Source organism: Dicentrarchus labrax, unplaced genomic scaffold, assembly GCF_905237075.1.
Source record: "Dicentrarchus labrax unplaced genomic scaffold, dlabrax2021, whole genome shotgun sequence".
Taxonomy (NCBI): domain Eukaryota; kingdom Metazoa; phylum Chordata; class Actinopteri; family Moronidae; genus Dicentrarchus; species Dicentrarchus labrax.
This window is the reverse complement of record NW_026136720.1, coordinates 17,443,160-17,457,897: the sequence shown is the minus strand read 5'-3', so window position 1 is coordinate 17,457,897 and position 14,738 is coordinate 17,443,160. Positions and strand designations below refer to the sequence as shown.

The window sequence follows — 14,738 nt, the reverse complement described above, 5'->3', positions numbered from 1 at the left end:
CTTCTGAGAGAAGGCTCCTTTTTAGCATGCAGATGGAAGCATCACCACTAGATGGAACGACTGTGTTAAGGAGGAAATCCCTGTCTGTTCAACTTGAATGGAACCAAAAGGCATTTTGCTTTCATCTGATCATTAAAGACCAGCTAAATATGACATGTAGTTGAGAGTCACGTCATCACACTATACCAGGACTCCCTCTGAGAGCATTCTTGTGATTGGATGAGTGTACAAGGCTCTCCTTTTTCTCCTTAGGATAATTGCTGGCAGCAAATTGGAGGTCTTTCAATCTTTTCACTTCCTCACAATGCAGCAAGAGGTATAAACTATTAGGTAATAAAGTAGCAATGGCAACAAGGTGGCAAAAGTTAAGTCCCTAAAGTGCATTTGTACACTTGTCTGACAACCTGACATGTACAGTAGCTCATTACTGGAGAATTAAATGAGTGGAGACACTTTTAAAGGCATTCATTAAAATGAGATCAGGAGGGGAAGCAGCACAAGGCTGAATGAGCAAGTGTGGATCTGAACTTGACCTTTATTTGATAGCTAATCCCCACACTGTAATTACTCCTTAAAAGAGGATGTTTCAATATCGCCAAGCAGTCCTGCTCGTGTCTATGTGTGCATGAATTCATACTCACTTACAACCATGTGCATAAGCCTCCTCCTTGGTTGTGTGTGTTTCACAGAGCAGTCGGTCAGTGCAGGACGTCAGACATTAAAGATGGAGCTTGAGTATGCTTGGCCTGCCACATGAGTGTGTTATGGGTGAGGCCATTCATATGCTGAGCAGAGGTTCATTATCATGAGCAAATGCAGGAGAGTGGGAGGAATGCATCCCGACTGGCTTCCTGAATAGCTAAAAAGGACTCTCACAATCCTCAGCATACAACGTCAAGACACACTTTAGTTACAGAAACATAACAGCTTTCAGAAAGCAATCAACATAAAACCAATCTGCTGTGAGAAGACAAGCAAATCCTTTGAGACAGCAGACAGAAACACCCATGCATATGTGGAATCAGAGACAAATATTGTTATTATAGTTATACAATATAATCCATAAGCCTCATAGTTCAGCAAATACAAGAAAATGTTTTATAGCTAAATATAGGGACACTCAACACACTTTTCAGCAGAGCAGAGCCACTCAAAACTGCACTCCAACAGGGCACTCTGTATCCATGGCAATTCCCCCGTGATCTCAGATCTCCATGCTGACAAAAAGATGTCAACCCTCTCATCAAACACAGACATATGGAAAAAAAAAAAAGAGGCAAAGACAAAGAGGCCCAGACCCATTTGTCATCTCATAAGTAACCTTGGAGAGAAACTGTACGCTTGACATCTGCTCTGCCCTAAAAAACGTCTCAACCTCCACTGAGCTCAACAAAAGAGGCATGATTAGAATCTCAGTTTGCCACCGTGTCCGCACCGGATGGCTTTCTCCACATGTGAAGAGTCTCTCAAGATGGGGCCAATATGTGGAGTTTACTTTAAGCTTAGGGGTGCCACAAAAAGAGTGTGTGAGAAAGGCAGTGGAGGAAATGTTCACCTCAAACACAGAAAAACTGGCAGCCGTGATGTTTTGTAGCAAATGAACTCCTGGCGATGTCAGCCAGGGTAACAAAGAGAAACAGTGTCTATATATGATTGCTCAAAGTCAACAGTTAATGCAACCAGGCCTTTCTGGAAAAGCACCACTGTATAATAAACACTGGTGGAATTTGAATTGTGCTGATACAGTACAGGCAGGCAGGCAGCGATGGGTCATTTAGACCTGTCTGCACTTTGTATTTTACCATTCAGTCTAGCAAAATCTGCCGACAACATCAACATGAACGCTGACTGTGCGCTGGAACAATCTGTTACCACTGTGTGTTACCAGAACATGTAATTTGCCAGTGAGAATATAAGAAAGAAGGTCTAGCCTTATTGAGGACACTCTTCTATGTCCTGCAGCCATTTTGGTGCTCATAATCAAACTAAACAGCATGGTGGAATTCATCCACAGGGGGAAAAGGTAGGTTCAAGTAAAAGGGATAAAAGATATAGACCTCTTAATCATGCAATGTCTTCGAAATTGTACCTATAAGAATAAACATATCTAAAATATGCTGGAATCTACAGCCACCACACGAGACACTGTGATGCTGTACTTAGAGCTAAATGCTAACATGCTGATGTTTAGCAGGTATATTGTTTATACATGTTTACTATCTTAGTTTAGCATGTTAGCATGCTAAAAGTTATTAAGACTCTCAAAACCACCAACCTGAACCATAGTGGTGCTATAGGAAAATTCAAGGGAAATATTCAAAGTCAGTAGGAGTGGCCCTTTGGGGACCATGAGTATCTGTATTTGTTGATATTTCAGTCAGGACCAAAGTGGTGGATCTACCGACAGACATCAACAGACTGACGTTGGCATCCCTTGAGCCATGCATGGTTGACAAAGGTTGGCTGGCAAAATCTACCAACAACATCAGATAAAAAAGACTGACTGTGTGTTGGAACAATCTGTTACCAGAACATGTAATTTACCAGTGATAAAGTAGCGGTGAGAAAATCCCCGGCAGGTGGATGGAGGCAGCGAGGTCTAGTGTTATTGAGCACCACCTCGACATTCACAGAGCGCCACAATAGGCCTCTCCTGCCGCTCCCCTCCTCCTCCTCCGCCACCCCCTTCCACTCCACCCCACCTGTGTCTGTGAAAGGTCAGCGCAGAGGAGGGTCCTCACCCCCTCCCTGAACCCACAGCTCCCACTCCACAATCAGCCCCAACACTGGAGCCCAGTGCCAGGAAACTCAATCAAAGAAGGGCTTCAGAGGGCTCCAGACCTCTCAAAACCCTCCATTGTCTCCAGAAGGCTTCCCCACACCACGGCCGGTCTATATGTAACACTGTAAGAGGAGTTGCTCATTACTGCCCGTCCCCGGTTCCACTTTGTCTCTTTTGTGCGGCTGACAGAAGAATCCAGTTGCCCAGCCGGGCTAATAAAAGAGAGTGCAGTTACATAAAAAAAAGAGAAAAAGAAAGAACATGAAAAAGAGGATTCATTTGCAGGAGTGGATGATGGTAAGACACATATGTTGCATGTGTTAGTGCAGCGTATTCAACCTGATACTCACCCCAGTGATAGATTAATGTTAAAAAAAAGACCAATCCATAAATCTGTCACCTGTTGTGTCACTTCATGACAGTTCTTTAATGGCATCTGTTTAAAATGTGCCATTCATTTCACAAGTTGGAGTATTGACTGATAGACACACCACACCACAATGTGTGTGAATGTCAGAGCAATCCATTATCACATAAAGGAAGCACTATGTAGTTGCCCCCTCTCTCTCTCTCAGCCCCTCCTCGCCTCTATTCAGATACGGCAGGTGAATACAAATCATTTCCCCTCCGCTGCTCTCTAAAAGGACTCACCATCCAATTTCAGACATGGAGGACACAAACAATAGTCCTTTCAAAGTGTGAGAAAATCAAATCATGGCCTTTTTTAATGAAAGACACAATCAGGAGTTAACCCTTCCAAAATGCTAAACAAGTTCTAAAATATATATATATTCTCATTAAGACTCATCAAAGGGAGTTATAATGTGAGATCCTACACATTAGTGCGACAGGTTAAGCAGAGAAACTTCTTAAGGAAAGTTATTCTGGGCCCGCAGAGGATATTGTTTTATAAACGGTAATGGAAAATTAATGATAATGAATTCATCTTTCACATCATTGTGTAGTTTAAATTTATTGACAAAAATAATGCATTTTGTTTTATGTATTTTTAGTCTTGATCTCATCAAGAAAAAAAGTTGCAAACAAATAGTTTCCATAGTTCACAGTTTTTCACTGACATTTCATTGTAGAAAAGAGGAACGCAACAAATCTTTACATTTTCAGGAGCTTGATGAATTACTCAAAATGATTATTTATTAGTATTCTGAAGACTAATTGATTAATCGACTAATAATCTCTGCACTACTTTAACATGACATTTTTGGGTCTGATTTAATATTTAAGATTCAGTTTAAGTTCCATCATTTGTTTATTAACTCTATACACACAGTAGCAGTGAGTGTAGTTGTTGTCAAATTGGACGCATATCCTCTTTTAGTTTTCGTTTCTCAGAAAAATGGTCATACCTTTCAGCATAGTTTTTGTTTTTTGTGTTACTTTTTGTTAATTTTTTTTGTTTTGTTTTTGTCGTCGATCTGTGCAAATATTTTTCATCATAGTTTTGTTAATAACATTAATACAGAAACAAACAAAAGCAGCAAATCTGTACATCTGTGAACCAACAAATATTTGATATTTTTTGCTTGATAAATGACAATTAACCTACAGGTATTACCATTGGTCTGTGAGGGACAATTTGATGAATCATCTTGATGTGACACTTGTTTTCATTATTTTCACACATTATACAAACACAATTTCTCCAACCTGTTCTGTGTAGTGTGAAACTGAATCATACAGGATATAATCCACATGAGCAGAAATGCTGGTTAATGTGAAAATAATGTGTGTGCCAGCTGCACTGATCCAAACACTCTCTTTCAGCCAAGTCTGAATAAAGCTCTGATTACACTGGCTTGAGCTATGGCCACTCTATTTCACGAGTCAGGTTTTCATATGCTAAACTCAACAAACAACTCAGGGGAAGAGAACAATTCATCAAAGATAGCCCTGAGTCAACTCCTCTGACTGTATTTGAACTGAAGAGTGTTGCTGTGAATTTTCATTTTAAATCGTCCCCATTCAAATACTTTGGATTGAATTTTATCTAATTACATTCTGAAGCTGAGAAACGTCTGATATTTTACCAAAAATGAAATACGGGGAGAGAGATAACATCTCCCTTAAGCGAATGGAAATACTTTTTGTAGGCAAGTAATTGGGTGACCCCATTTTATTTGAAGCATTAGTTTTTTGTGAAATTAAACAGAGAATTCCGAAGATTAAAGAATACAACAGAAAGCCCCTGGTGACTGACTGATGGTGACTGTTGGCGCTTCACCAAGCCTTAGTGTGAACATGTTTCTATCAGTCTCATGGGTATAGATGACTGAAATGTTGGCTAATGAGTATTAATGATGTTAATGAAGGACTTACAGTTCTCATAAAGGAAGTCCCTTTATATGCTGAAAACTCTCTCTTTGCAGGTTTAGTGAAGATATCTCATGAAAACTCACCAGAGACTCAGAACTGAAAAAAAAAAAAAAAGCTTAAAAGTTCCCTGGTGCGATAGCTTAGAGAATTTCCCTATTACATCCATCATTTGGAAAAGTTTGAGTGTGTTTCGAGTGGGTTTGGTGTTTTACCCAGAGGGCATTGCAGCTCAGACAAACAGTGCTCTATCCTTACAGATCGTCTGGCTCCATCAGAAATAATGGTCCTGACAAGAACTGCTCCATCAGCCCTCATTTGTCAAATGGTGATTCCGGAGGAAACATTGCTCCCATTTAATACTAACAGTCCGCCTGGCTTCCGCTAACAGCCTCTGTCCTGTGTCTGTGTTTGATGGCATGAGACCGGTTGCTAATGTAGGAGAAGTGTCTGCTGAGTGTTGGATAATGGCAGATTGAAGCTTTGGTGGAGTTTTTTCTGACTGCGTCTAACGCTTAGTGCAGGTATAGTATATAAAGGTCAGCACTGGGAGGTCGAGCACCACGACTGGACAAGGTGTGTGATTCACCTAAGGGGGAAGGACACCGGGGGTGTTTCAGAGTGTTTGTGCCCCCGGGGTCAGACATGACAGATGAATGAATTACTGTCGTAACAGGCAATGGTCTCACCCTCTGCTGTCTACACACGAAGAATGAATAAATGCATTTGTATGGTCATCTACATGAAGCATAAACAATACACAGGTATACTCCCTGTTACAATCATTCATGACCAGGGCTGGTTATCGTTGGAAATGTGTCTGTACTAATACTGACCTATATGGTGAAGATTTTTAGTATGGAAGTTGAAAAGATTCAAGATTCATTTTGGATTTTATACTGGATTCAACTAATTTTGTCATTTATATATAAAATAATTTAACATTCAACAGTGTGGAAATTAAATGTATAAACGTAAAGAAATAACATATTGGTAGACAAAGGCTAGATGTAATCTACCCAGTAAAAGGAATCCAAAGTCTGAAGTTGCTATTACGGTGTGCTCCCACGTTTCATGTTTTTCCCATTCCTTTACTCTCTTTCTTTCTACAGAGAGAGATTTCTCATTAGAATTGGTTGAGATGCAGGTGAGCGAGGGGTTACATTTAAATTCAGCCATTTGTATTCCACCACAACACCCGGGGAGCAGGCTGTTTATATTGATGAGCAGATAGAGTTGGCCTTGGACCAGGACCCACGCCTAACAGCCACATAAATCATTTGGTTTCTTAGAGGCCCCTCCAAACAGATAGATCCCACCAGCTTATGACAGCGTGAGGACAATCTTCTCTGTCCTGAAGGTACGTCGATACTCGGAATCAGACTAAACAGATGTCTGGTATCATCCACAGTGTGAAGAAGGATTCAGAGTAAGTAAAAAAGGTCAAACAAAAAGACCTTTAATCATGCAGAGACAATAATGCTGTACTTTAAGATAGAAATGTTGTTATGGACAGTTATGGTGTGATAAAAAAAATATCATTAAGGTAGCTAACTGGACAGAATATGGAACCATCTAGGGCCAACTATAACCTGGGTCCATTTCCTCTACTATCTCTCAGTCCAAATAAATAATGAAAACACTAAAGGAGAGTAGACTACCTGCTTTTCTTTGGTTCTCTCAGGCCAGTCAAGTATTTTGTCTGAAACCCTTTTTTTCTTTCACTGAAGTGAGAAATACAGTTCCTTGTGAAAATCCAAAGCCAGCAACAATATATTGGAAACAAGAAGTGGATAACTCTGTTGCATCTGGGAAAATAGGCTTACTGCCTTTCTCAGCTAGCCTGAGAAATAGCTCCAGCGTGTAATTGATATACCACACTTTTTTTTAAACAAACAAGATGTAACATGTTAATTACAGAACTGGAGAGGTGCTGGCACAGGAGGACTTTGTTACCTTAACTTTGTTACCAGGCTAGCTGTTTCCCACTGCTTCAGGTCTTATGCTATCTTATGCCTTTGTTTGATGAATCTGTACAAAAAAACTAAATGTAAAAACCACAAGTTGTGGTTGAGCAGGGAGATATGTGCTGGTACTATTTATTGGACAGAGATAGGCTAGCTGTTTTCACCTGTTCCCAGTCTCAATGCTAAGTTAAGCTTACCAGCTGCTGGCTTCCAATAAGCCAACAGCCAACAAGAAACAGCATATTTCCCCACAGAATTACAGTTTGCTGAAAAAAACAGACTGCATTGCAAACAGTTGGATACAAAAATAAATTGTTATGCTGAATGGTAGATGAATTAACTAACAAATAATAAAATATTATATTAAATATTGGGGAATGAATAAACATGCATTAAGCAGTGTCAATAAGGAAAATCTTCTAGGCTGGATCAGATAATTGCACAGGGAGTCATGAAGGTAGAATAAGGCCTAGAGGAAGGTTGTGCAGGTGAAAGAAAGAAAAAAAACAATAAAATAAAAATGGAGGTGCAGAGCCAGATATAGAACAGTGTCTCCTCTGACTCTCCAGGCTGTCTGCTGCTGAGCAGTTTGTGACTCAGTTGTGCATGAAGTCGACTTTCTCCACAACCCTGGAAGATGGAGGAGAGCAGAAGCCCCTCAAGAGGGGCCTCACCAACCATTTTCACATCACTCAGCCTCTTTCTCTCCCTCTCTGTCTTTGTATCCATCTATTCATCTATTTGTTTATTCATGTCCTTCTTCCTGACACTTTAGCTGTGTCTCTCTGCACCTCCCTGTCTCTGCTTCTCATACAGACACTGACAAAACACACATACACACTATCCACTCAGTCACATCTACACACACACCCTCTTTCTCACACACAGTAGCTCTTAAATATAACATGCACAGACAGGAGTGTTGACACAGAGAACCGTCAGAGAATTGTCAGGCTCGTATCAAAGAGACACCTAAGAAATATCTAGATGCGTTCATCTGAAACGACGTGTGCTAGGAGCAGCCCACGGGGGCCTCTGTGCATGCGTGGATCCTTCTACTCATCTGCAGCTACTCTGATCTCAGAACTGCTGCCACGTAATATCACTGCTTTCGAACCATGTGTGAGAAAGCCGCTGCTTCAACTTGTTGGTGTACAGTGGTATTTATGGAAAGGAGGTTATTTGTGAGAGAGTCAGTGGGTCACGGACAGAGGGGTATTTGTTTGGCTCCGACACAACGGAAATTTGACAATGACTATGAGGTTAAACTTTAATTTGAAGGTATTTCCATCCACATCCCATCGACTGTATTGGAATTACAGTATAATTCTTAGATGTAACTTCCCAATTTCGGGGGACAAAATATAATTGATAATTAAGAGGAGAATTCTGGCTTCCTACATTTCAACATTGTGTTGTACCAGCAGAGAATACAGAGGAGAGCTGAGAAAATGCTCGAGACAAGTCAGACAGTGTCAGAAACATGAGTAGTCAGATGACCATGAAGGTTTAAAAACCCCACAGTTTAGAAAAACGTATTTGAGAGAAAACAAAGGTTAAAAATTGAACAGACAGTCCGTTGTAAACACTGACCTACTCTGCAGAAATGTTGGCCTGATCCTGAATCTCAGCATTTGCTTTGGTGAGCACATTGTTATCATTATTGGTGATGAGATAAGGGGACTGACATGCATCAAAGATGCCCAGCTAGACTGAGCTGGTCTCATGGTCAGGCCATATCCTGGATTGCTTTTTCTTAAAAATACCTCATCATATTTAAAATTTGGTTGCAAATCAAATTACTGGCAGGATTCTAGGATTCACAGACATCAGTAGATGGTTGGCACTCTCCCCGGGTATTTCCAAGCCTGTACTGCAGCCATCTGCACTTGTCGCTTGTTTCGGGGGCTTTTTGCCTTCAGTCTGGTCTTCAGCAAGTGAAACACATGATGAGTTGGCCCTTAAAGCGACTGTTCTGGACAGTAGCTTGGCCATAAAATTGCTTGGTTGCCTTCTAGGTATGTTGCAGCACTCTGATAAAATTGGGGCTCCAAACAACTGCTAAGCATCCTGCTGTTCATCCATATGCAATATAGATTCAAATGAGGTGTGAACATCATTAAATCCCCTTAAAACTAAGACTCAGCACTATATTTTAATTTCAAATCAAGTACAGTCAAATAGGAAATGCATCAATTCTCAAATTCTTTCTGACTACACTGTGTATGAAAAGACTGGACAGAGAGATTTACAGTTAAAACACATGACACATGTAGAGTTAATATCATAACTCAAAGCGCTGATTGGGTGATCTGTTTTTTTTTGCGTACTCTCCCCCACTTGGCATTAAAACACACAAACACAAACAATAATACTAACCACACTCCCTGACAGCCACATGAGAGAAACCGGTGAAAGACAGCACTATGGTGGTAAACAGAAACCTCTGTGGCCTTCTATTGAACGGCCTGGGACCTGAATGCCACCGCTCACAATGGATGCTTCACGCTTCACTGTGTTTCAAACAACAAATTCAGTCTGCAGCTACTACAGTAAGTGTGGCCCTCTATGATTTGGCCATTGAAAACTGTGGACTCAGCCTCTCTGGCCTGCAGCACACCTTCACAACAACAACAACCGGCTGCCGCAGCGAGGTGACAGGGGTGGTATGGACAGAATGAATGAGATTCAAAGACGGTCAGACTGACAGATAGGCAGAGGCAAAGCGAACAACTGAAATAGGCACATAAATGTTATATATGTATAAGCGGAGAGAAAGAGAGAGAGAGCCCACCCATTGCCAAAAAAAACCCAAGCGTAGCACCAACAGCAGAGGCGGATGAGCTCAGAGCCGTCAGAGTCCCTTAACTCTCCACTCAGCTGTGAGTGCAGCGTCCCCGCCTGGCTCGGCGTGCTGCGAGGGCCGAGGTGGGATCCTTTTTTCACAGTCAACTGGGCGGTGGACACACATCACACCGTGTCACCTCACACTCACAGAGCATTAGATCAACTCCCCGCTGAATCACAGGCACAATTTCAACACTGCCGAATGAGGGGATGAGCCAAAGGTTACTGAGGGTCATTATTTTAAAAACCCCTTGTGTGAGTCAATTCTCTGGGCTCTAATGCACACTGAGACCGTGTGCTTAAGGGAGCTACTTTAGCTGTTAATTGTGCAACTGCCATTAGGGAACTTTTCTACCTCTGCGTGCTCCATTACGACACATTATGTGTCAATAAGAGAGAAGCACTAGGCACAATTTAGGCTCTAAGTGCTATTTTGTGATTTCTAAGTATTGACGCCCACTGTCACAGCAGTGGGCGAGGATGAGAGGGTGTGTTACCTTGACAACCATATGCATCAAACGGACAGTTGGACACTAGACACACACTGTTGTTTTTCTGTATTTGTTGCCAAACCCTCGCTGCCAAAATGGATGCCGACACAAAAACACACTTTGCCAGTGGACAAATGCCAGTCAAGCAAGCAGCGACCTTTGCCTCACAGCGAGAATAAAAGAGTAGGCATCACAACTGAGACCGAAAGAGAAAAGAGTCATAGCGGTGGAAAGGTCGGGTAGTCGTTCAGGGACTTAGGAGCTCTACAGAAAGTGGTAATATTAATACATTCACACCCTAGCAGTATCATAGATGAAGATATTTGGACTGGAGACACTTGCCAGGCAGGGAAAACAGACTGACGTTTGTGTGTGTTCACATCCTTCAGGAGGGGAAATGCCTTTGAGAAGAACAAGAACGTTTGATTCTGAAAAGCCGGAAGTTCACACTGTTTTGGAAAATGATGTTGGTGAAGATTGTGTGACGAGAAAAAAAATGGAGGGAAAGTCTGACAGAAATGTTTCCAACTTACCAGAAAAAAATTGAATCCCCTCTATCCTCTGCTTCCCTGGCTAGTTGTCTGCTTCTTCTGCTGTGGTTTTCTTCAATCTGGTTGAACAAAATGGAAGAGAATAACAAATTTGACCTCTCGTGATTTCGATTTTTCTCTCGTCCCTTCATGGAAAGGAAAGTAAAATCCGATTTTTCTTAATAAGGTTTCTGGGGAAGAAGTTTTGTGCAGCTATAATATGCAAATTTTCCAACAGCCAGTACATTAATTTGACTTCACAGTGTGCCTACTACTCCATGTTTGGTTTTATTATAATCTGCTAAAATCCTTTAACATTGGAAGTCTCCTGCTCTGTCATAGTCACACTACAGATTACACACCAGGATGTTCCTACACGAAATCTCTCCTTCTCATCAAACACTTCTCCTTTAGATGCATCATCCATGAATGTGTGGACTCTTTGGAAATGCCCTTAAAACACTTCCAACTGTGACAAGTTTTGGTGGTGAAAAGAAAGCAAACATCCAAGTGGTGTAAACCAAAGTGTGAACATGGATTTTCAGAGGCAAGAGTGTGTAATCCAAACTGATAGACACAAAAGCCTGTGGCTGAGAGTTGGAGGAGAGACACATCTCCTCCCCTCGTCTCTTCTCTTGTCTCAGCTCTCTGATCTCTTCTTCTCTTTACTACTCCTTTCCCTTCTACTGTCGTCCTGTCCTCTTCCCTCTCACCTTGTCTCCTCTTCTCGGTACTCTCTTAATTTTCCTTTCCTCTCCTCACCCCTTCTGTGTTATCACCTGCTGTATAACTCGGCAAAACTGATCCACTTTTCTCCTTCTATCTCAGGAGTGTTTGAGGTCAGGAGACCATGTGGAGCCACATAATATGCAGACAGGCGTGGGAGCTTTCTAAGACATATATACAGATGTTTTTGAGATTAATCCTAATTTCTCCATAACCCATGTCATGGAGTCAAGGGCCGGAAAAAGCTTAGGTGTCTTCTTCTCTATCCTGTCCTTTGCCTTTCTCTCCTATTATGTCATCTTTTCTTTTTTTACACTATCCCCTCCTCTCCGTAAATCTCCTTCATTCTTTCATCACATTTTTAAGCCTTACAATAAAGTAACCCCCCAGCAGACGTCATGGGAGATTATAATATGGATGTTCTTCTTGACATATTTTTTACAATAACAATAAAGATTGTTTTAGACAAATAATAATTCCTATCTTGACTTATTTTCAATAAAAACGTATAAAACATAAGCCAGGTTGTAAAAACCAAAGGACATATCATATTTCAAATTATATGACACTTTAAGACAACTCCTCGCTGTGATGATGTGGGATCTTAACATGGGCTCACAGGCCAGAAAAGACTCAGATGTTCTGTCCTAACCTAACCTGTCCTTTTTATCCTTTCCTCTTCTCTAATAATCTCCTTACATTATATTTAATCTCTTTTCTAGCTTCCTATTCTGTCCTGCCCTCCTTTGTTTCATGCCCAATCCTCTCCTCTCCTCAAACACTGTCACAATGAACACAGACACACCTACTGGAATCGATGGGCAAAATGATTGAAGAACCCAATCCAATTTACTTCTAGCATAGGCTTATCGACTTCAGTCTGCAGCTCCAAATAAGAATGTGGAAGCCCCATTGAGAGTCGCCATACGGTTAAATATGAACACTGCTTTCTGCACTGCCACACAGATCCAATTGTGAACTATAGGTTTATATTAATTCTGTTTCACACCAATAACAGTTGTTGTTTCCTCTCAAGATCATCATTTTGTTTTACCGAACAACAGTCAATTCTGCAGCATCTGTACACTGTAAGCTTATCTAAAAACACCTGAGGTGTTTTTTAATTCTATTCTAACTTATTTACTTCAACCTTTTGTACAATTCATAGCTTTAGAGAGCCTTAACACCATAGCATAGTCAATAAAATATTACTTCTTACAGAATATTAAACCGAAAATCTGGTCTTCCCACAGCCGTGAATTTGAAAGGATCCTGACCCAGATTTTAAAAAGCACTGACATACATGCTATTCACTCACAGTATCATATTGTATTATTGCTGACACCTGTGCTGCTGACACCACACCAAACCAAAGAACTACAGTTCAGCTATCATCTTGTTCAGCTCTTACAGTACAACCTTACCAAGCTCATCATTTCTGCCTCGCTGTGCATTTGCTAGATAGCAGTGAAACAGCTGATTACAGCTGAGATCCATGAATAAAACACAACAACAAAATGACCTTTCCACATCCTGTTTGAATGAGCTGAAGGCTGATCCCATCAAAAGCGGCCTCCCCCTATGACATCGAGCCAGCCATCCAGCCACCCCACCTCTGCCCTTAGACACCACAATGCCGAGCTGAGCTCAGTCCAACCGGCTGCCATGGTGATAAGAATACGGACGGAGAGCCGAGACTGAAAATAGTCCGAGATCGGATGCCGACAGTGGGCAGTGATCAGGACAACAAAACACCTCACAGCAAGAAACACACAGTGCCCTCAATACATCAGGGAGCACTCTCGTGCCATGAGACAGACATATCAGACGGTTGAATTTGGATTATAAATAGAACAACAACATTTTACAACAAGTTGCCGCTCATAGTGATAACCCACAGAGAATTAGCAGCTGATATTGCAGTTCCTCTCAGGTCCACAGAGAGTTTTTAGTGTCTATAAACTAATTGTTTTGGTTTTACAGCCCACAGCTTTACTATTTTGGTTCACCCTCACCCCTTACATCAGTCATTTCCAGCAGCAGGCAAAAGTTTCAGCTACAAAAGGTCCAATACGCTACCATAACATGTCAGGTAGGAGAAAATACGGTTGCTGAGAAATTTGAGAAAAAAACACAAAAGGTCCTATCTAGAGCGAGTGCTTTGTTTGTCTGCTCTGAGCTGCTGTAGAGACATGGTGGTTCAACATGGTGGACTCTGTACAAGAGGACCTGCTCCCTCTGTAGAAAAAAACTGATCATTTTAAGGTAACGAAAACACAATGATTTTTATTTTCAAATCATTATACACATGCAAACATACCTGAATATTATATTCCATTTCTGCCAATGGATCCTCCTAAATGTTACACACTTTACTGTACTGCTGCCTTAAAGACAAATATCAGAACCGCTTAACCAGAGATCTAATGGAGTCTTAAAACATTTGTTTTTATAAAGAGGAAAAAAAAATCCCTCTGAAAACATATTTCTATTTCACACGTCATGCAAAATGTGACACATGCATGGGTGTCCAGTAAAGTGAGATGTTGACAGATTGAACAAGCTCACTGCAGATAATGCCAGGTAGTGAGGTGTCACACGTTTGTGTAATGAGAGTCTGTTGATTTTCTCCTCCCGGCTGTGTTATTTTGACAGACAGAGGAAAGGGGCTCAGCACCGGCGAATCGGCCTGTGGGTTTAATTTCAGACTCTTGCCTAATGAGAGGCACAGTGTGGCTGTAGACGATACCGCTCTCCCGATGAAGCATCATTACCGCCAAAGAGGGGAGAAATAATTAGAGCCGGAACACACTCTCCCCCTATGATGAATTTACATTAGGGGACAGGGCTCGCAGACACAGAGATGTGCTTTTATTCCGTGATATTGAAGACAAGCTGAGAATCAGAAGAATAAACGGCAGAATAAAGATGATATGTTGACGTGCAAGTGCTGGAAAAGTTCAAAATACCCATTAAAATGTTGATAACATAGCTGATTGTCAGCGGAAACAATAATTGATGTCTCACTGCAGAAAAAGTGTGCACCGGAAATTCTACCAAACTG

General features: G+C 41.3%; 1 protein-coding gene across 25 annotated transcripts in view; it reads right to left on the bottom strand.

Annotated features, from left to right (window-relative positions):
• LOC127352870 (neuronal cell adhesion molecule) overlaps positions 1-14,738 on the bottom strand; it is a 70,028-nt gene that overhangs the window by 30,110 nt on the left and 25,180 nt on the right. For 21 of the 25 annotated variants that reach the window (XM_051381612.1, XM_051381628.1, XM_051381632.1 and 18 more), the window contains exon 2: positions 10,952-11,028. The exons of 2 other annotated variants lie outside the window; for them this stretch is intronic. The gene's annotated coding sequence lies outside the window, so the exon portion shown is untranslated. Of the gene's footprint in view, positions 1-10,760; positions 10,820-10,951; positions 11,029-14,738 lie in introns of all 25 variants that reach the window. 2 more of the 25 variants (XM_051381614.1, XM_051381613.1) reach the window with 1 other exon arrangement.